The following is a 21028-nucleotide window of genomic DNA, read 5'->3' on the forward strand; positions in this document are numbered from 1 at the left end:
GTCTGTGTTCTTTGTTGGGTCTTTGTTCTCTCTTTGGATCTAAGAGAGGCCAGACACATTTCCAGGCTATCCAAGTTTCCTGAAGTATTTTCTTCTATTCAGTATAGTGAGTATTAGAAAGGCGGATTAGTTTTATAATTAATTTCTACATTTGCAATTGTGAATTTGCTGGAGAAATATCTTTATTTCTGTTTGCTGTTACTTTGATTATTCTGAGAAAGGAGGGGGGGAAAGCCTCTCCAGGTTTATAAGCTAGACCCTGTATATTTTTCATCCTGGTGTTACAGAGCTAGTGTACTTTCTTTCTTTCTTTTAATAAAATCCTTTGCTTTTTAGAAACTGATTGATTTCTTCCCTTGTTTGGATTTTCAGGGGAAGGGGAGGGGGGGAAAGTGAATCCCTCTTTGTTTTGATTCAAGGAGTTTGAATCAAGGTATCTCTCCCAACGACTAGGGGAGGGGGAGGAAGGTGGGGGAATGGTTTAATTCCCTTTGTGTTGTGATTCAAGGAGCTTGGATCTGTGTTCCCAGGGAAAGTTTTGGGGGAACAGGGAGTGTACTAGACACTGGAATCTCTAGTTGGTGGCAGCATTACCAGATCTAAACTAGAATTTTAGTTTGGAGGAGTCCATGCAGGTCCCCATCTTGTGGACGCTAAAGTTCAAAGTGGGGAATAAACCTATGACACCCTCAGACAGAGACAAACACCTACAAGATCTCTATCAAGCATTCTTAAAACTACAATACCCACCTGCTGAAGTGAAAAAACAGATTGACAGAGCCAGAAGAGTACCCAGAAGTCACCTACCACAAGACAGGCCCAGCACAGAAAATAACAGAACGCCACTAGCCATCACCTACAGCCCCCAACTAAAATCTCCAGGGGCAGGTATATATAAGCAAGCAAGAAGCAAGCTAGAGATAACGAGGTTAGATCAATCAGGGAGGATGAGGTCCTGTTCTAGCAATTGAGGTGTGATGCACTTCTTGCATCTGAAGAAGTGGGTATTCACCCACGAAAGCTCATGCTGCAAAACGTCTGTTAGTCTATAAGGTGCCACAGGATTCTTTGCTGCTTCTACAGAACCAGACTAACACGGCTACCCCTCTGATACTTAACTAAAATCTCTGCAGCGCATCATCAAAGATCTACAACCTATCCTGAAAGATGATCCCTCACTCTCACAGATCTTGGGAGACAGGCCAGTCCTCGCTTATAGACAGCCCCCCAACCTGAAGCAAATACTCACCAGCAACCGCACACCACAGAACAAAAACACTGACCCAGGAACCTATCCTTGCAACAAAGCCTGATGCCAGCTCTGTCCACATATCTATTCGAGTGACACCATCATAGGACCTAATCACATCAGCCACGCCATCAGGGGCTCGTTCACCTGCACATCTACCAACGCGATATATGCCATCATGTGCCAGCAATGCCCCTCTGCCATGTATATTGGCCAAACCGGACAGTCTCTACGCAAAAGAATAAATGGACACAAATCTGACGTCAGGAATCATAACATTAAAAAAGCAGTAGGAGAACACTTCAGCCTTGCAGGTCACTCAGTAACTGACTTAAAGGTGGCAATTTTGCATCAGAAAAGCATCAAAAACAGACTCCAACGAGAAACTGCTGAACTAGAATTAATTTGCAAACTAGATTAATTTGCAAACTATTCGAACTTGGTCTTGAATAGAGACTGGGAGTGGCTGGGTCATTACACAAATTGAATCTATTTCCCCATGTTATGTATTCTCACAGTTTCTTGTCAACTGTCTGGAATGGGTCATCTTGATTATCGCTACAAAAGTTTTTTTTCTCCTGCTGAGAATAGCTCATCTTAATTAATTAGCCTCTTAGAGTTGGTAGGGCAACTTCCACCTTTTCATGTTCTCTGTATGTGTATATATCTTCTTATATGTTCCATTCTATGCCTCTGATGAAGTGGGCTGTAGCCCACGAAAGCTTATGCTCAAATAAATTGGTTAGTCTCTAAGGTGCCACAAGGACGCCTGTTCGTTTCGCGGCTACAGACTAACACGGCTGCTGCTCTGAAACCTGTCAGTGTCTCAGGTTCAGAGGAAAGGCTGGATTCCGGGCTGTACACAGCAGAGCAGCCTTGTGAATAGATCCCGAGACACTTTGGATGTGTCGTGTGATCTCTTAGTGAGCTCTGATGCATGTGATGCCTTAGGGATGCAGAACTTGGTAGCTGGAAATCAGAAGAACTGTAGTTCAGACATGCTGATAGGAACTGATTGTGTCTCTTTAAGGCAGCAGTTCTCAAACTGGGGGTCGGGACCCCTTGGGGGGTCACGAGGTTATTACATGGGGGCGTCGCCTCCACCCCAAGCCCCGCTTTGCCTCCAGCATTTATAATGGTATTAAATATATAAAAAAGTGTTTTTAATTTATTAGGCGGTGTAGCGGGGTGGTTACTCGCTCCTGCCCTTTGGGGCTTAAACCAGCCCAGGAGGGGGCTGTGGCTGGGAAAAGAAGGGCTTAAACGCTGCAGCTCTAAAAGCTGGGCTGATTGGGGACGCAGCCACAGCTGGGCCACACCCTAATCAGGCCACAGCTGTCCTGGATAAAAAGGCCAGGGAAGCCAGGGGCAAACAGTCTCCCTCTACCTCTAGTGAGAGAAGGGCCTGGCTGCAGGGAGCTAGAGACATGGTACCTAGAGTGGAGCAGAGCTGGGGAGCTCCAGCCTGGAAAGCCCCAGGCTGTGGCCTAGCAGAGGGCAATAGGTACTAGGGGGTTGCAGGGGGCAGCCCAGGGGTAGGCCAAGGCAGCAGGTCCAAACCCCTTTGCCAGTGATGAGTGGCTGATACTGCAGTCTGCCCCAGGGCACGGGGGGCTAGATGGAGACTGGGCAGTAGCCAATACTGAGGCAAAGTGGGGCTAGTGGGTGGGGGGTTCCCCAGGGAGGGGAGACCCAGAGTGGTGGGGTGCTGCCAGAGAGCAGCACCCCAGTTAAAAGGGCACCAGGGAGGGACACGGGGGCCAGAGGACAGGCAGATCACGGGCCTGCTGAAGGCGCTCCTGGCTGGCAGTGAGCTAATTCCCGAGGACAACCAGCAATAGGTGCCGCAGGGTGAGTCCGCACATCTCCATGGGGGTTGCACTCAGAGGCTTGCTGTGTGAAAGGGGTCGCCAGCCCAAAACTTTGAGGACCGCTGCTTTAAGGCATGGGGTCCCTGCGAGTTACCTAGCTACAAGGAACAAACCGCTCTGCCCATAGCTGTTAGCACAGAGGACACCGCTAGCCAGCCAATAAATTCTGTTCAGCGGGAGCGCTCAGATTTTGCCACTCCAGCACTGGATGGGGAAAACAGGGGGAGCGCAGCGGCAGAGCACGGGCTTTGCACATAGGCTTTAGTCTAATAATTCCACAGATTCGCTACACTAAGGGTAGGTCTACACTTACCGTCCGGGTCGACGCGGTGAGTTCAACTTCTCGGAGTTCGAACTATCGCGTCTGATCTAGACGCGATAGTTCGAACTCCGGAAGCGCTGCGGTCGACTCCGGAACTCCACCACTGCAAACGGCGGTGGCGGAGTCGACCTTGGAGCTGCGGACTTCGATCCCGCGGCGTCTGGACGGGTGAGTAGTTCGAACTAGGGTACATCAAATTCTGCTATGCTATTCAGGTAGCTGAATTTGCGTACCCTAGTTCGACCCCCCTTCTTAGTGTAGACCAGGCCTAAGATTGTTACTATTTCAGGGCAGAGCAGGGCTCCCTGACATTGATATGAAGTTGGGCTCTTATCTAGCCAGTGACGTCTACGGTGTTTATACCACAATCACCTCCATGTTCAGTGGACGTTCATCGCCCGATACACGGGATTTCAAGATTCCTGGGACTCTCTGGGGAAGGGAGTTTTATTCAATATTTTCAAAGGGTTTTTTTTTCCCCAAAAATATTCCCATAGAATCTTTGGTAAGTTCATATTGAAAATGGTTATTAATGTGGTTCTCAGCTGCTGAAAAGCAGACTCAGGCTACTGCAATATCTGAGCAGCAGTAAGCCGGGGCAGAGGTGGTGCGTGAGGGTAATGCTGGCTGACTGGGAGCTGCAGCTGGGTGCATGACTCCGCGACAGGAGGCCCCAGGCTTACTTGGGCTAGCCAGGAACCATTTTGGGGGGGTTTCATTTCCTGTCACCAGCACTGGGGGCTCATCCTGGGGTAATGGGAGCCCCCTGGATCCCCACACCACTGCTGCCACCCAGATCAGGCATGCGTGGGGGCTGGGAGGCTGCCTCCCATGCAGGGTAGAGGCTGATTGTGTCTCTGTATCTTCAGTCCAGGGCACAACCTCCCCTCACCCACCCTCTGCTGCACAAGATGTGTTCCTGTTGCAAAGGCATTTCCTGTGAACCCCCAGCCCCACCCCAGGAGAGAAGGCTGGGTCCTCGGGGGTGGGGAGGAGAAGCTGCTTTCCCTGCAGCCCTGAGGCCACAGGCTGCGCTGGGAAAAGCAGGACTCGGGGTGTGACCTACAGGGAGGGCTGCGTAGCTCAGTTGTAGGGTGTGTCCTTCCCCTGCATTACGCCCTGGGTTTAATCCTTAGTGTCTCCAGATCCTTTTGCCCTGCGCAGCTGTGATGATCTAATGGGTTAAAGGGTTGGACTCAGTATGTACTGGGCTTTCCCTGCACAAGCTCAATAATTCCTGGTCGCTGCCGGAGGGACGCATCAGTCTCATGGAAGGTCAGTGGGGTTTGCGCTCCTAAATCCCCTTGGCTCCATGGCGATTCCTGCCCCCTGTGCCTCTTGGGATGACGGTTAATGACGGAGAAGGAGGGAACCCCTGAGTCCTGGCGGGAAAGGTCCCACCAGCACAGACTGAATGTGAAGAGAGCAGAGCTGCGGGTGATTTACGCCCTGCAGGGACACGGCCCCCTTGAGCGGACAGGAGGCACATGCAACGGGTTTGGGATGCTGCTGCTGCTGATGGAGAGGAAAAAATCCCGGAGTAAATGAGAGCTGAGACCCAGGGAGGGTCAGGTGAATGGCAGCTCCACGCAGGGCCCCGGTGCTCAGACACCCCAGGTCTAGGGGGATGGGGGGAGGTTCTGAGGGACACAGAGGAGCTGAAGTCCCTCAGCATTATGTGAACTAGGCACTGCGGAGATAGGGTCACCATATGTCCCATTTTGGCCAGGACAGTCCCTTTTTAAAGCCCTGGCCCAGCTGTACTGATCATCAGCTGGCAGGAGAAAATGACAAAAAAGTGGGGCACACACTGCTAGTGGGGTGGGGGGGGAACAAGCAGCAACTCCAGCCTGGGGGGGTTGCAACAGGGCTTTGGTGAGGAGTGATGCCAGCCCCGCATGGAGGGGGGAGCAGGGCTAGGGTAAGGATCAAAGCCAGTCCCATGCGGGGGGAGCAGACTGGGCTCAGACGAGAGCCCTGCGGTGGGGGGAGACAGGGCTTGGGCCAGCAGCCCGGGCCAGCCCCACGTGGTGTTCCCTTTTCCCTTTGGGACCTATGGTCACCCTATGCCGAGTGACAGGGTTTCACACCCTGCCCAGCTGGGGCTGAATCAGCATCTACCGAGGGCTGGGATGGAGCCGAGCGGGAGGCACGTTGGAACCGAGGAACCTGGGGAACATTTCAATCCTTTATCTTTTATTGTTTGATTTAGGATTTTGTAGATTGAGTGACTGCAGCCTCTGCTCCCAGGTCTCTCCCAAGCCCATAACATTTCTTTACAAAACGCTAAAGATTTTAGCAGAAACGAGTGAAACAAAACGGCCACTCGCTGGCGCCGGAATGAAAAGCCCCATGATTCCTCTGTGTGTGTTGACTCCGAAAAGGGATTTGGGTCCACTCACTCCAGTGCTGTGCTGGTAACATAGCAGGACAAAGCTGTTTCCATGATTGTGACACTGGGTGTGAGGAGGCTTTAATCTCATTAAAATGGAACACTGATTTCAGGGCCGGCTTTAGGCCTATTCCACCGAATCGGGCCCCGTGCCTAAGAGGGCCCCACGCCCAGTGAGAATCCCTTCCCTGGCTAGAGGTGCCTTTTTAATTTTTACTCACCTGGCGGCGGGTCCTTCAGTGCCGCTGAAGACTGGGAGCACCGCTCGGTGAGTACAAGCCCCACATGGGTTTTTTACATGGGTTTTTTTTTGTTTTGTTTTGTTTTTTAAGTTATCCCTGCCGGGGCCCTGTCGAAACTGTTTGAATTGGGCCCCGCACTTCTTGAAGCCGGCCCTGACTGAGTTATTAGCGGCAGCTTCCCAAAGGCAGTTCCAATTGATTTCTCCCAGAGACGGGTGGTCGGGGACCAGGGAATCTCTCTGGCTCCCACGGTCAGTTCTCCAGGCTTTCTCCCTCCCTTCCCCACACTATCACAGGCCCCCACTAATAATGATCCAATGGATATAAACTGGCCATCAGCAAATTTAGGCTTGAAAATAGATGGTTTCTAATCATCAGAAGAGTGAAATTCTGGAACAGCCTCCAGTGGGGGCAAAAAACCCAACTGGCTTCAAGGCTGAGCTTGGTAAGTTTCTGGAGGGGATGGTAGGATGGGACTGCCTGCAATGGCATGTGGCCCATCGGCAAATACCCTCAGCGGCTGGAGACGGGACACTCGTGGCTTTGAGTTACTGGTCACTCTAAAACAGGGGTCGGCAACCTTTCAGAAGTGAGGGGCCGAGTCTTCATTTATTCACTCTAAGGTTTTGGGTGCCAATCAGGGCCGGCTCCAGCCTTCTGCCGCCCCAAGCGGCGAAAAGAAAAGAAAAGTTAAAAAAAAAAAAAAAAAGCCAATCGGCGGCACTTGGGCAGGAGCTCAATATCGCGCCACTTCATTCTTCCGTGGCAATTCGGCAGCGGGTTCTTCACTCCCTCTTTTCCTCTTCAGCAGCACTTCGGCGGCAGCTCAAAGGGGACGAGAGGGACTGAGGGACCCGCTGCCGAATTCCTGCCGAAGACCCGGAGGTGCCACCCCGATACCGGACGGAGTAACGCCCCTTTGTATTGGCCACCCCAAGCACCTGCTTCCTTCGCTGGTGCCTGGTGCCAATAATACATTTTAACGTTTTTAGAAGGTCTCTTTCTATAACTCTATAACATATAACTAAGCTATTGTTGTATGTAAAGTAAATAAGGTTTTTAAAATGTTTAAGAAGCTTTATTTAAATTAAATTAAAATGCAGAGCCCCCCGGACCGGTGGTCAGGACCCGGGCAGTGTGAGTGCCACTGAAAATCAGCTCGTGTGCCGCCTTCGGCAGCCGTGCCATAGGTTGCCTACCCCTGCTGTAAAACATAGGCTGATAGACTTTAAGGTCAGAAGGGACCATCCTGATCATCTAGTCTGACCTCCTGCACATCACAGGTCACAGACCCTCACCCACCTTCTCCTGTAATAGACCCAGAACCGCTGGCTGAGTAACTGAAGTCCTCAAATCATAGTTTAAAGACTCCAAGTGACCTGCTTCCTGAGGTGGAAGGAGAAAAAAAACCCAGAGTCTATGACAATCTGACCTGGGGGAAAATTCCTTCCCAACCCCAAATATGGCCATCAGTTAGACCCTGAGCATGTGAGCAAGACTCACCAGCCAGACGCCTGGATCACAGGCAGTCCCATCCTTCCATCCCTTCCATAAACTTATCAAACTCAGTCTTGAAAGCCAGTTAGGTTTTTTGCTCCCACTGCTTCCTCTGATGATTAGTGGATACAGATCAGATATTAGGAATGGCAATATACAAAAACCTGTAGGAGAACACTTCAATCTCCCTGGACACACAATAGCAGATTTAAAAGTAGCCATCCTGCAGCAAAAAAAACTTCAGGACCAGACTTCAAAGAGAAACTGCTGAGCTTCAGTTCATTTGCAAATTTGACTCCATCAGCTCAGGATTAAACAAAGACTATGAATGGCTAGCCAACTACAAAAGCAGTTTCTCCTCCCTTGGTGTTCACACCTCAACTGCTAGAAGAGGGCCTCATCCTCCCTGATTGAACTAACCTCGTTATCTCTAGCCTGATTCTGGCCTGCATATTTATACCTGCCTCTGGAAATTTCCACTCCATGCATCCAACGAAGTGGGTATTCACCCACGAAAGCTCATGCTCCAATACGTCTGTTAGTCTATAAGGTGCCACAGGACTTTTTGCTGCTTTTACAGATCCAGACTAACACAACTACCCCTCTGACACTTGATATCTGATGATTAGAAACTTTCATCTAATGTCAAGGCTAAACTTGCTGCTGGCCATCTGTTCTTGTGTCCACATTGGCACTTAAGTTTTCTTTATGTCATTATTATTGGAACACAAAAGAATCTGCAGCAGCAAAAACTGTTTTCTCCCCATCATGCCTGAGCGTGATACAAACACCTCACACCGCTGGAATTATGACATTGAAGACAAGGAGCTACATACAGATGCATGTTCCCACAAGTCTGACTTTCTCCAATGACCCAAGGATGCTTCCTACAGCTGGCTGCATAGTCCTGCCCGCTGCGTATTTAGTGACCTGCTGGGATTTTTGGACATTAATTCTCTCATTCCATTGAGAATGTGATCATCACACAATGTGACTGAAATTAAACCAATTCCAGAGAAGGAAAAAAAAAAGAAAAAACACATCCCTGCATTGGCCGGGAATCGAACCCGGGTCAACTGCTTGGAAGGCAGCTATGCTCACCACTATACCACCAGTGCATCTGGCAAAAGCACCTCTCCCTGGTGTCACATGTGCTAGCAAAATGATTCATTCTTGCACCGCTGATGAGTAGGATGGGTGGGCTGGAGGCAGCCTGGCAGCTGCGAGCAGAGACAGGTTCCCAGAGTGACTGACAGATGGTTTTAAGGGTCTTCGTCTGTCACCTTCTCGTGGGTGTGTGGGCCATGGAGGCAGCCCCCGCTCCTGGGTCTGCTGAGGATGTAAAAATAACAAAACTTTTCACCAAAAGGGCGGGGGGGGGGGGAAATGGCCACATGATGGCGCCAGGACACAAGGGATGTAACACAACACGATTCCTCTATGTGCAAAAGCACCAGAGTCCTGTGGCACCTTATAGCCTAACAGACGTATGGGAGCATGAGCTTTCGGGGGTGAATGATGTACATGCATCCGACGAAGTGGGTATTCACCCCCGAAAGCTCATGCTCCAATCCGTCTGTTAGGCTATAAGGTGCCACAGGACTCTTTGGTGCTTTTACAGATCCAGACTGACACGGCTCCCCGGCTGGTACTTGACCTCTATGTGCAGTGACTGACAGGTGATTGATCTCCCCTCGCCTGCATGCAAAGAGCTGCTTGGTTTCACCTGCAAGGCTGACACAGGTCTAGCCAGGGTGACACTGGGATTGAAGAATTAGATCCTATTATTAAAAAATGTAAAAAAAAAACCATGTAAGTCTGAACCTGAGCTCTGTCCTGACAGGCCGGTGTCCCCAATTCCGTCCCAAATGCTCTTCCAGAAACGCCCCGGGGACCCTGCACTCCCCAGCGGGAGTGAAAGGAGAAACCCCCAGCTCTGGCCTTAGCTCCAGGGTGACTTATCAGGGGTGAGGGGGAATTGACTTCTTTGCTGCTGAGGAGGGAGTCAGGGCAGTTCTCGGGGGAGCAGCGTTCCCAGCCTGAGCCAGGCAGCTCCCTGCCCTCTGGGGCCTGCAGGGTTGGTCTGGTCCTGAGGACACCCTGCTGCTCCCCAAGCCGCCCCTCAGGAAAGGCAGCGGTTCGGAGCTGCACTTCAGCCTTGTCTGAGCAGCGCTCCGGGGCATCCCCCCGAATAAAGACTCAACCGGGCTGATTTCTGGGCATTTCCCTCCAGCCAGCACCCACCGACTTTCCTAAAGCATCAACTCCTCCTGCTCCTGTCGGACACTTGACTGCAGCTGGAAATCCCCGTTCCTGGAAGTCAGAGACAACTGCCGTCTCCCCATCCTTGGGAGGCAGAAGCTAAAGGGGAGGACACGTGACCTCCCCACCTGTCTCCTCCCCAGTCCCACATTACCTGGGGGGGGGGGAGGCTCTGTCCTCCCCCTGCACTGGCATGTTTGGCTGCTCTCCCTGGCAGCCAGGCCCCTGGCAGGGAGCGGGATGGAGCTGCTGAGCAGTGCAGGGTAGCCAGCTGCCTGGGAGAGAGGGGGACGTGGCAGCCCGTTCCCTGCCTGGGCTCGGTGTCTGGGGACAGGGGTCCACTCGGCGCATGCCGGGGGAGGACGGGGGGACTCCGGCTTGCTCACCGCCGTCCCCAGAAGCCAAGCCTGGGCAGGAGGCAGCTCACCGCTTGACTGGGTGCAGCATCCCTCCCTGGCCAGAGGAGGTTCTTGCCCCACTCCTTCCGTGCCCCACCTGGGCTGGCTGCTGCGGGTGCATTTGACCCTGCATCACCCCCCCCCACCCCCCCGATGTGTCGCCTCTGCTGGGAGTGTTTTCCCACAGCCAGTGAGTCCCCCACACAGGGCTGTTTCGGGGGCTCCAGGCCCCACCCCAGGCCTGACGGGGCAGGGACCTCCCATCACCCCTGTGTGACTCCCAGGGACCCTGTAGGGGCGGCAGCTCCATGCTGGGATCTAGGGACCCCCAAAGCACCCGCTGGGGAAGGGGGGGCAGTAAACCCCCGTGTCAGGGGGTGCCTGGAAGTGACCATATTCTCACAGCTCCCCACCCCCACAAAGGCACCCCACAGCTCCCCCTTCACAGCCACGTCCTCATGGACCCTGCCCCTCACAGTGGCACTCCCATGGCCGCAGTGACCCCCTGTAGTCCCATCACCCCAGGAACCTCCACCCCTTTCCCCTGTGCCTCAGGCAGCCCACAGTGCAAATGCCAAGGGCAGGGCAGGTGAATACAGGCGTGCGGGGGGGGGGGTGTATTTGTTATCGGAAAGGCTGGGCTCATAAAGCTAAGCTAGAGCGTTCCCCTGTCCTTGTCTTTCAAACGCTGGTACGAACACTACACAAGCCACCCTAAGGCTCGAACGTTTTGAGTACGTTTATCTATCGACATCTAGGCCTACAATCCTCTTATTTGATAAAAACCAAAGTTAATACTCTTTGTCCACTCAAAACAATTTCAAAACTTGCCGCGGTTCTCCCAAAGTGTTTTGGTGTTAACGTTTGCGGCTATGTGATATTTTATCTATGTAGTGTCTCAAAGGCCTCAGATGTCATTTGCTACATCTTTCTGGGAGCCGTTCTTCCCCCCCCTTACACACTTATTTTCCTTCTAAGAACATGAGAATGGCCATACTGGGTCAGAGCAAAGGTCCATCCAGCCATAGGCGTGTGCACGGGGTGTGCCGGGTGTGCCCAGGCACATCCTAATGCCCACGGGCCAGATCCGGCCCCTCAGGGCTTTGGATCCGGCCTGTGGGATTTGCCCCCCGTGGTGCCACAGGCCCTGCGCCGCTCTCAGAAGCAGCCGGTACCACGTCCTTGGGCAGAGGGCTCCCTGTGTTGCTCCAGGCACCGCCCTCTGCAGCTCCCATTGGCCGGGAACGGGGAACCACGGCCAATGGGAGCTTTGGGGGGGTACCTGGAGGCGTGGCAAGGGCAGTGCACAGAGGCCTGTGCGCGCCCTCCCTGGCCCCAGGGGCCGTGCAGGGATGTGGTGAGCGGCGCAGCGTGGGGCCAGGGCAGGCAGGGAGCCTGCCGCTGCGGGTACGCGGCGCCAGTCCGGAGCCCAAGCCCCTCCTGCACCCCGCCCCCAACTCCCCGCCCTGAGCCCCCTGCCTGCACCCCAACTCCCCGCCCTGAGCCCCCTGCCTGCAACCTGCACCCTCCTGCACCCCAACTCCTGCCCTGACCCCCTGCCTGCACCCTGCCCCCAACTCCCCGCCCTGAGCCGCCTGCCTGCACCCCGTACCCCTCCTGCACCCCAACTCCCTGCCCTGAGCCCCCTGCCTACACCCCATACCCCTCCTGCACCCCAACACCCGGCCCTGAGCCCCTGCCTGCACCCCGTGCCCCTCCTGCACCCCAACTCCTGCCCTGAGCCCCTGCCTGCACCCCAACTCCTGCCCTGAGCCCCTGCCTGCACCCCGTGCCCCTCCTGCACCCCAACTCCCTGTCCTGAGCCCCTGCCTGCACCCCATACCCTCCTGCACCCCACCCCCAACTCCTGCCCTGAGCCCCTGCCTGCACCCCTTACCCTCCTGCACCCCAACTCCTGCCCTGAGCCCCTGCCTACACCCCATACGCCTCCTGCACCCCAACTCCCTGCCCTGAGCCCCTGCCTGCACCCGTGCCCCTCCTGCACCCCAACTCCTGCCCTGAGCCCCTGCCTGCACCCCGTGCACCCTCCTGCACCCCAACTCCTGCCCTGAGCCCCTGCCTGCACCCCGTGCCCCTCCTGCACCCCAACTCCCCGTCCTGAGCCCCTGCCTGCACCCCGTGCCTCCTGCACCCCAACTCCCGCCCTGAGCCGCCTGCCTGCACCCTGCACTCTCCTGCACCCCAACTCCCTGCCTGAGCCCCTGCCTACACCCCCTACCCCTCCTGCACCCCAACTCCCTGCCCAGAGCCACCTTCCTGCACCCCCTACCCCACCTGCACCCCAACTCCCCGCCCTGAGCCGCCTGCCTGCACCCCATACCCCTCCTGCACCCCAGCTCCCTGCCCTGAGCCCCCTGCCTGCACCCCGTACCCCTCCTGCACCCCAACTCCCGTCCTGAGCCCCTGCCTGCACCCCGTGCCCTCCTGCACCCCAACTCCCGCCCTGAGCCCCTGCCTGCACCCCGTGCACCCTCCTGCACCCCAACTCCTGCCCTGAGCCCCTGCCTGCACCCCGCCCCTCCTGCACCCCAACTCCCGCCCTGAGCCCTCTGCCTGCACCCCAACTCCCTGCCCTGAGCCCACTGCCTGCACCCCGTACCCATCCTGCACCCCAACTCCCTGCCCTGAGCCCCCTGCCTGCACCCCAACTCCCTGCCCTGAGCCCCCTGCCTGCACCCCGTACCCCTCCTGCACCCCAACTCCCCGCCCTGAGCCCCCTGCCTGCACCCCAACTCCCTGCCCAGAGCCCCCAGCCTGCACCCTGCCCCTCCTGTACCCCAACTCCTGCCCTGAGCCCCTGCCTGCACCCCTTGCCCCTCCTGCACCCCAACTCCCTGCCCTGAGCCCCCTGCCTGCACCCCGTACCCCTCCTGCACCCCAACTCCCTGTCCTGAGCCCCCTGCCTGCACCCCGTACCCCTCCTGCACCCCACTCCCTGGCCTGAGCCCCTGCCTGCACCCCGTGCCCCTCCTGCACCCCAACTCCTGCCCTGAGCCCCTGCCTGCACCCTGTACCCCAACTCCTGCCCTGAGCCCCTGCCTGCAACCTGCACCAAGCCCCTGCCTGCACCCCGTACCCCTCCTGCACCCCAGATCCCTGTCCTGAGGCCCCTGCCACACCCTCCTGCACCCCAACTCCTGCCCTGAGCCCCTGCCTACACCCCGCACTCCTCCTGCACCCCAACTCCTGCCCTGAGCCCCTGCCTGCACCCCGCACCCTCCTGCACCCCACCCCCAACTCCCTGCCCTGAGCCCCTGCCTGCACCCGTGCCCCTCCTGCACCCCAACTCCCTGCCCTGAGCCCCCTCCTGCACCCCGTACCCCTCCTGCACCCCACCGCCCAACTCCCTGCCCTGAGCCCCCTGCCTGCACCCCGTACCCCTCCTGCACCCCAACTCCCTGCCCTGAGCCCCCTGCCTGCACCCCGTACCCCAACTCCCTGCCCTGAGCCCCCTGCCTGCAACCTGCACCAAGCCCCCTGCCTGCACCCTGTACCCCTCCTGCACCCCAGATCCCTGTCCTGAGGCCCCTGCCACACCCCTCCTGCACCCCAACTCCCTGCCCTGAGCCCTCTGTCTGCACCCTGTACCCCTCCTGCACCCCAGATCCCTGTCCTGAGCCGCCTGCCTGCACCCTGTACCCGTCCTGCACCCCAGCTCCCTGCCCTGAGCCCTCTGTCTGCATCCCGTACCCCTCCTGCACCCCAGCTCCCAGCCCTGAGCCCTCTGCCTGCACCCCAACTCCCTGCCCTGAGCCCTCTGTCTGCACCCCGTACCCCTCCTGCACCCCAACTCCCTGCCCTGAGCCCCCTGCCTGCACCCCGTACCCCTCCTGCACCCCTCCTCCCTGCCCTGAGCCCCCTGCCTTGACCCCTTACCCCTCCTGCACCCCAACTCCTGCCCTGAGCCCCTGCCTGCACCCCATACCCTCCTGCACCCCAGCTCCTGCCCTGAGCCCCTGCCTGCACCCCAACTCCCTGCCCTGAGCCCCTGCCTGTACCCGTGTCCCAACTCCCTGCCCTGAGCCCCTGCCTGCATCCCATACCCCAACTCCCTGCCCTGAGCCCCTGCCTGCACCCGTACCCCTCCTGCACCCCAACTCCCAGCCCAGAGCCCCTGCCTGCACCCCAACTCCTGCCCTGAGCCCCTGCCTGCATCCCATACCCCTCCTGCACCCCACCGCCAACTCCCTGCCCTGAGCCCCCTGCCTGCACCCGTACCCCTCCTGCACCCCAACTCCCTGTCCTGAGCCCCCTGCCTGAACCCCAACTCCTGCCCTGAGCCCCTGCCTGCATCCCATACCCCTCCTGCACCCCACCGCCAACTCCCTGCCCTGAGCCCCCTGCCTGCATCCCACACCCCAACTCCCTGCCCTGGGCCCCCTGCCTGCATCCCATACCCCGCCGGCACCCCAACTCCCTGCCCTGAGCCCCCTGCCTGCACCCCAACTCCCTGCCCTGAGCCCCCTGCCTGCACCCCGTACCCCTCCTGCACCCCACCGCCAACTCCGTGCCCTGAGCCCCCTGCCTGCACCCCGTACCCTTCCTGCACCCTGTACCCTCCTGCACCCCAACTCCTGCCCTGGGCCCCTGCCTGCATCCCATACCCTCCTGCCCCACCCCAACTCCTGCCCTGAGCCCCTGCCTGCACCCCATACCCTCCTGCACCCCAACTCCTGCCTGAGCCCCTCCTGCACCCCAACTCCCTGCCCTGAGCCCCCTGCCTGCACCCCGTACCCCTCCTGCACCCCACCCCCAACTCCCTGCCCTGAGCCCCCTGCCTGCACCCCATACCCCTCCTGTCCCCCAACTCCCTGCCCTGAGCCCCCTGCCTGCATCCCATACCCCTCCTGCCCCCCAGCTCCCAGCCCAGAGCCCCTGCCTGCACCCCATAGCCCTCCTGTCCCCAACTCCTGCCCTGAGCCCCTGCCTGCACCCCATACCCTCCTGCACCCCAACTCCTGCCCTGAGCCCCTGCCTACACCCCATACCCCTCCTGCACCCCAACTCCTGTCCTGAGCCCCTGCCTACACCCCATACCCCTCCTGCACCCCACCCCAACTCCCTGCCCTGAGCCCCTGCCTGCACCCTGTACCGCTCCTGCACCCCAGCTCCCTGCCCTGAGCCCCCTGCCTGCACCCCATACCCTTCCTGCACCCCAGCTCCCAGCCCTGAGCCCCCTGCCTGCATCCCGTACCCCTCCTGCACCCCAGCTCCCAGCCCGGAGCCCTCTGCCTGCACCCCAACTCCCTGCCCTGAGCCCTCTGTCTGCACCCCGTACCCCTCCTGCACCCCAACTCCCTGCCCTGAGCCCCCTGCCTGCACCCCGTACCCCTCCTGCACCCCACCCCCCAACTCCCTGCCCTGAGCCCCTGCCTGCACCCCGTACCCCTCCTGCACCCCAACTCCCTGCCCTGAGCCCCCTGCCTATACCCCATACCCCTCCTGCACCCCAACTCCCTGCCCTGAGCCCCCTGCCTGCACCCCATACCCCTCCTGCACCCCAGCTCCCTGCCCTGAGCCCCCTGCCTGCACCCCAACTCCCTGCCCTGAGCCCCCTGCCTGCACCCCGTATCCCAACTCCCTGCCCTGAGCCCCCTGCCTGCATCCCATACCCCAACTCCCTGCCCTGAGCCCCTGCCTGCACCCGTGCCCCTCCTGCACCCCAACTCCCTGCCCTGAGCCCCTGCCTGCACCCCAACTCCTGCCCTGAGCCCCTGCCTGCATCCCATACCCCTCCTGCACCCCACCGCCAACTCCGTGCCTGAGCCCCCTGCCTGCACCCGTGCCCTTCCTGCACCCTGTACCCTCCTGCACCCCAACTCCCTGCCCTGGGCCCCTGCCTGCATCCCATACCCTCCTGCACCCCACCCCCACCTCCTGCCCTGAGCCCCTGCCTGCACCCCATACCCTCCTGCACCCCAACTCCCTGCCCTGAGCCCCTGCCTGCACCCCAACTCCTGCCTGAGCCCCTGCCTGCACCCCGTGCCCCTCCTGCACCCCACCCCCAACTCCCTGCCCTGAGCCCCTGCCTGCACCCCATACCCCTCCTGTCCCCAACTCCTGGCCTGAGCCCCTGCCTGCATCCCATACCCCTCCTGCCCCCAACTCCCTGCCCTGAGCCCCTGCCTGCACCCCATACCCTCCTGTCCCCAACTCCCTGCCCTGAGCCCCCTGCCTGCACCCCATACCCCTCCGGCACCCCAACTCCTGCCCTGAGCCCCTGCCTACACCCCATACCCTCCTGCACCCCAACTCCTGTCCTGAGCCCCTGCCTACACCCCATACCCTCCTGCACCCCACCCCCAACTCCTGCCCTGAGCCCCTGCCTGCACCCTGTACCGCTCCTGCACCCCAGCTCCCTGCCCTGAGCCCCCTGCCTGCACCCCATAGCCTTCCTGCACCCCAGCTCCCAGCCCTGAGCCCCCTGCCTGCATCCCGTACCCCACCTGCACCCCCGCTCCCAGCCCGGAGCCCCCTGCCTGCACCCCGTACCCCTCCTGCACCCCACCTCCCCGCCCTGAGCCCTCTGTCTGCACCCCGTACCCCTCCTGCACCCCAACTCCCTGCCCTGAGCCCCCTGCCTGCACCCGTGCCTCCTGCACCCCACCCCCAACTCCTGCCCTGAGCCCCTGCCTGCACCCCATACCCTCCTGCACCCCAGCTCCCTGCCCTGAGCCCCTGCCTGCACCCCAACTCCTGCCCTGAGCCCCTGCCTGCACCCGTATCCCAATTCCTGCCCTGAGCCCCTGCCTGCATCCCCTACCCCAACTCCCTGCCCTGAGCCCCCTGCCTGCACCCCGTACCCCTCCTGCACCCCAACTCCCTGCCCTGAGCCCCCTGCCTGCACCCCAACTCCCTGCCCTGAGCCCCCTGCCTGCATCCCATACCCCTCCTGCACCCCCCCGCCAACTCCCTGCCCTGAGCCCCCTGCCTGCACCCCGTAACTTTCCTGCACCCTGTACCCCTCCCGCACCCCAACTCCCTGCCCTGGGCCCCCTGCCTGCATCCCATACCCCTCCTGCACCCCACCCCCACCTCCCTGCCCTGAGCCCCCTGCCTGCACCCCATACCCCTCCTGCACCCCAACACCCAGTCCGGAGCGCCCTGCCTGCACCCCCACACCCACCCCTGAGCCCCCTGCCTGCACCCCATACCCCGCCTGTACCCCAACTCCCGTCCTGAGCCCCTGCCTGCACCCGTACCCCTCCTGCACCCCAACTCCCTGCCCTGAGCCCCCTGCCTGCACCCCATACCCCTCCTGCACCCCAACTCCCTGCCCTGAGCCCCCTGCTGCACTCTGCACCCCTCCTCTGCCCCAATCCCGTGCCCTGAACCCCTTCCTGCACATCGCACCCCCTCCCACACCCTGCACTGCCTCCCGCACCTCAACCTTTATGATGTTCGCCTTTAAAAAAATAAATAAATAAAATTCTCTGGGCGCAAACGCTAATGAAATGTGCTGCGCAGGCCTGTGCATCCATCCCAGTATCTGTCTGTCAGCAGTGGCCAATGCCAGGTGCCCCTGAGGGAGTGAACCTAACAGGCAATGATCAAGTGATCTCTCTCCTGCCATCCATCTCCATCCTCTGACGAACAGAGGCTAGGGACACCATTCTTACCCATCCTGGCTAATAGCCATTGATGGACTTAGCCACCATGAATTTATCCAGTCCCCTTTTAAACATTGTTATAGTCCTAGCCTTCACAACCTCCTCAGGCAAGGAGTTCCACATGTTGACTGTGCGCTGCGTGAAGAAGAACTTCCTTTTATTTGTTTTAAACCTGCTGCCTATTAATTTCATTTGGTGGCCCCTAGTTCTTGTATTATGGGAACAAGTAAATAACTTTTCCTTATCCTGCTCCTTTCTGCCTCCTCTTTCCCTGTCTCCCCCCGGCAGGGCGGGTGAGACCCTTTCCCGTCCCCGGGGCCTCGGCTGGGCCCCTGCAGAGCCTGCCCGGGGCTGGTGACACAGGAAGGGGCTGGCGCAGCGCTGAGCGTGGGGTGCTGGGAGGAAGGAGGCGGGAACAAAGCCCACGGGCCAGACACCGGGGCCTGGAGGCTGGGAAAATCCCAGGCGCGGCTCCCTCCATTGTGACCCGGGTGCTGGGGGGGGAGAGCCCCTCATTAACCCCTCCCTGCCCAGCGGGGCCAGGGGGACTTTCTCCAGCTGGGACCAGCGCCCTGGGCTGGAGGCGGCAGGTGAGTGGGAGAAATACGCTGGGGCCGGGCTGGAAAGTGACTCGCAGCCCGTGGGAATCTGCTCCCCGGGGAATGGCCCGGGCAGGGTCGGAGCTGCAGCCCTGGGCAGGATCCGCCCCACAGACAAAGCCGGGGGAAGAGGCCCCAGAGCTGCCCCCCCCCCTTGCCTGTCTGGTGGGGGGGAGGGAGGGAGGGAAGAAAAACGAGCCAGAGGTGGAGGAGAGGGACAGAGCGTGGGAACCAGGAGTCCCGTGGCGCCTTAAAGAGGAATGGATTTATTTGGGCCTAAGCTTTTGTGGGTAAAACAAACAAACCCCATTTCTTCAGCTGCCGGGTTGTGTTTGTGGATCCAGACTCACATGACACCCTGCAAGTGTGGGCTGGGGAGTTTGAACTGTCTCTGGGCAGGCGGGAGATTGCAGGGGGGGAAGAGGTGAGGGGGGTAAGTGTGTGTTGGGGGGAGTTGTGTGTGTTGGGGGGAGTTGTGTGTGTTGGGGGGAGTTATGTGTGTGTGTTGGGGGGAGTTATGTGTGTGTGTGTGTGTGTTGGGGGGATTTATGTGTGTGTGTTGGGGGGAGTTATGTGTGTGGAGGGTTGTGTGTGTGTTGGGGGAGTTGTGTGTGTGTGTGTGTGTGTTAATTGCATCTTCTCTGATTTTGTCACTTTCCCCTCAAACCTTGAAAAAATTCTCTCCACTCCTTCCCTCTTTCTCTCTAATGATCAAATATGTTTATCAAATCCATATTGACCCTCCCCCCCACTTTTCTCTCAAACGATTCACCTTTTACCCTCCCAGATATTAGCCCATTTTCTTTCTGTTTCTCAAACCTCAATTTAAAATCTCCTCAGATGGTCGGGGGAGGTCCTGCCCACTCTATCTGCAGCAGTTTGTCCTTGTTTGGGTGGGAAATTGTTGCCCAAATGGGATGGGGGGGTACTGGCTGCTGTTTGGGAGAGCCCTGAAATGCGGCTGGCTCTGGGGTGGGGACGGTGGGGTGGCTGATCTCTGCCAGTAACAGGGCCTGGAAGGGGCACAGGAGGAGAAGGGGGCAGCCAGTGTCTCCAGTGGAGGATCCACTCCCAGCTGCTGTTTCCCCCTCAATTCAACCACCTGCCCATCCCCTGCTCTACACCCTGTCCCTTGCATCAGTGACACAAAGGGCTCCCTGCTCCCCATGTGAATGGTGGGGGTGGAGGGAACCGTCTCTTTGTGATTGTTTATTGAATGTTCCTATTGAATCCCTTCAAACTTTTCCCCTGTAACTATTGACTCTCCCTCATATCTTGGTGTTTGTCTCTCCGATTCTAAAATATTTATTTTTTGATCCCTTTTTCCCCCCCTAATTCCTAAAGATCAATATAAAATACCCCCCCAAACAAAAATTTGCCCCATTTTCTCTGAATTTATATTACTAACTTAATATGCTCTTGAGATTCACCCCCGGCAATCTAAATATAAAATATTAACATAAAAATTTCATTAGATTTTGTCCTTTTCTCAAATTCTTGAGTATTACAATAAAATTCTTGCTGCTGTTGCTCTTTTCCTTTCTGTTTATAAAATATTGATAAATTGCTCATTTTGCCTCTTTAGCTATTATCGATCATAGATATAAAATCAGGGTGGATTGATTTAAATCACGGTAATTTAAAGCAGCAATTTAAATCATGATGTAAATAACTCAGTGGAAAGCCTTGATATAAACTTTTCCATTTGTAGTAGTTGTTGGTTTGTGGGGTTGTTTTTTGTTTTTGTTTGTTTGGTCTAAAGAAAGGTGCATTCCTTTTAGTTGATACAACCATTACAACATGTTGATTTAAAACTAAATAGACACTTTACACTAGATTAGGTGGGGGTGCTGGAACAATTTTTATAGAGGGGCGTTGATGGAAACTATGTATTTGGTGTTTGCTGTTACTACTTCAAGCCAAAGGGGTGCGGCAGCCTCCCCCCCAGTTCCAACATCACTGAGATTAGGTACATCTTTTTGCTACCAAGGCGAGTACACTATTAACTAGCTTAACATTTTCAGATTTTTATTAATTGTACATTTTTAGTACATTAGTAAATGGTGAATGATTTATTGCTTATTTACTAAATAATTAACTTTTTGCTAGTGATTCTGTGCTATGCTGCATTAGGATGGTAACTGGAATTTAATTAAACACACAAAGCAGTGTATACAATTTATTTGTATTAAACTAAATAATCTTAAATGTCTTGGATACATAAACTTCTTTTATCAAAACATGTTTCCTAGGTACAACTAAGTGATTTATTAAACAGAAAGGTTAACTCTAGTTAGTGAATTAAACTGATTATTTCAGGTCAGCCTGGGAAAATGTTCAAATATGTCTGAAAGAGACGTCATCTTACATTCCTTGTTGGTGTTTCTTTGAGTCAGAGGCTTTGTCCCAACACCTGTGATGACTTTGCCAGTGACACAGCCGCTGGTGCCCACAGGACCAAGCCCTGAATACAAAACGTGACCACCCGTGCTGTATTTATAAAGCTTGACCTCAAAAGTTAGATGCTTTTTTCTTTACATAGAAAAGCAGCTTTTAATGTCAAGT

At 57.0% G+C, this 21028-nt stretch overlaps 1 non-coding gene across 1 annotated transcript; it reads right to left on the reverse strand.

Annotated features, from left to right (window-relative positions):
• Nucleotides 1–8619: 8619 nt before the first annotated feature.
• Nucleotides 8620–8691, reverse strand: TRNAG-UCC. The gene has a single exon. It is a non-coding gene; the product is annotated as a tRNA-Gly (tRNA).
• Between the last annotated feature and the right edge of the window lie 12337 nt (nucleotides 8692–21028).

The sequence above is a fragment of the Mauremys reevesii genome, linkage group 14, assembly GCF_016161935.1.
Source record: "Mauremys reevesii isolate NIE-2019 linkage group 14, ASM1616193v1, whole genome shotgun sequence".
Classification (NCBI taxonomy): Eukaryota; Metazoa; Chordata; order Testudines; family Geoemydidae; genus Mauremys; species Mauremys reevesii.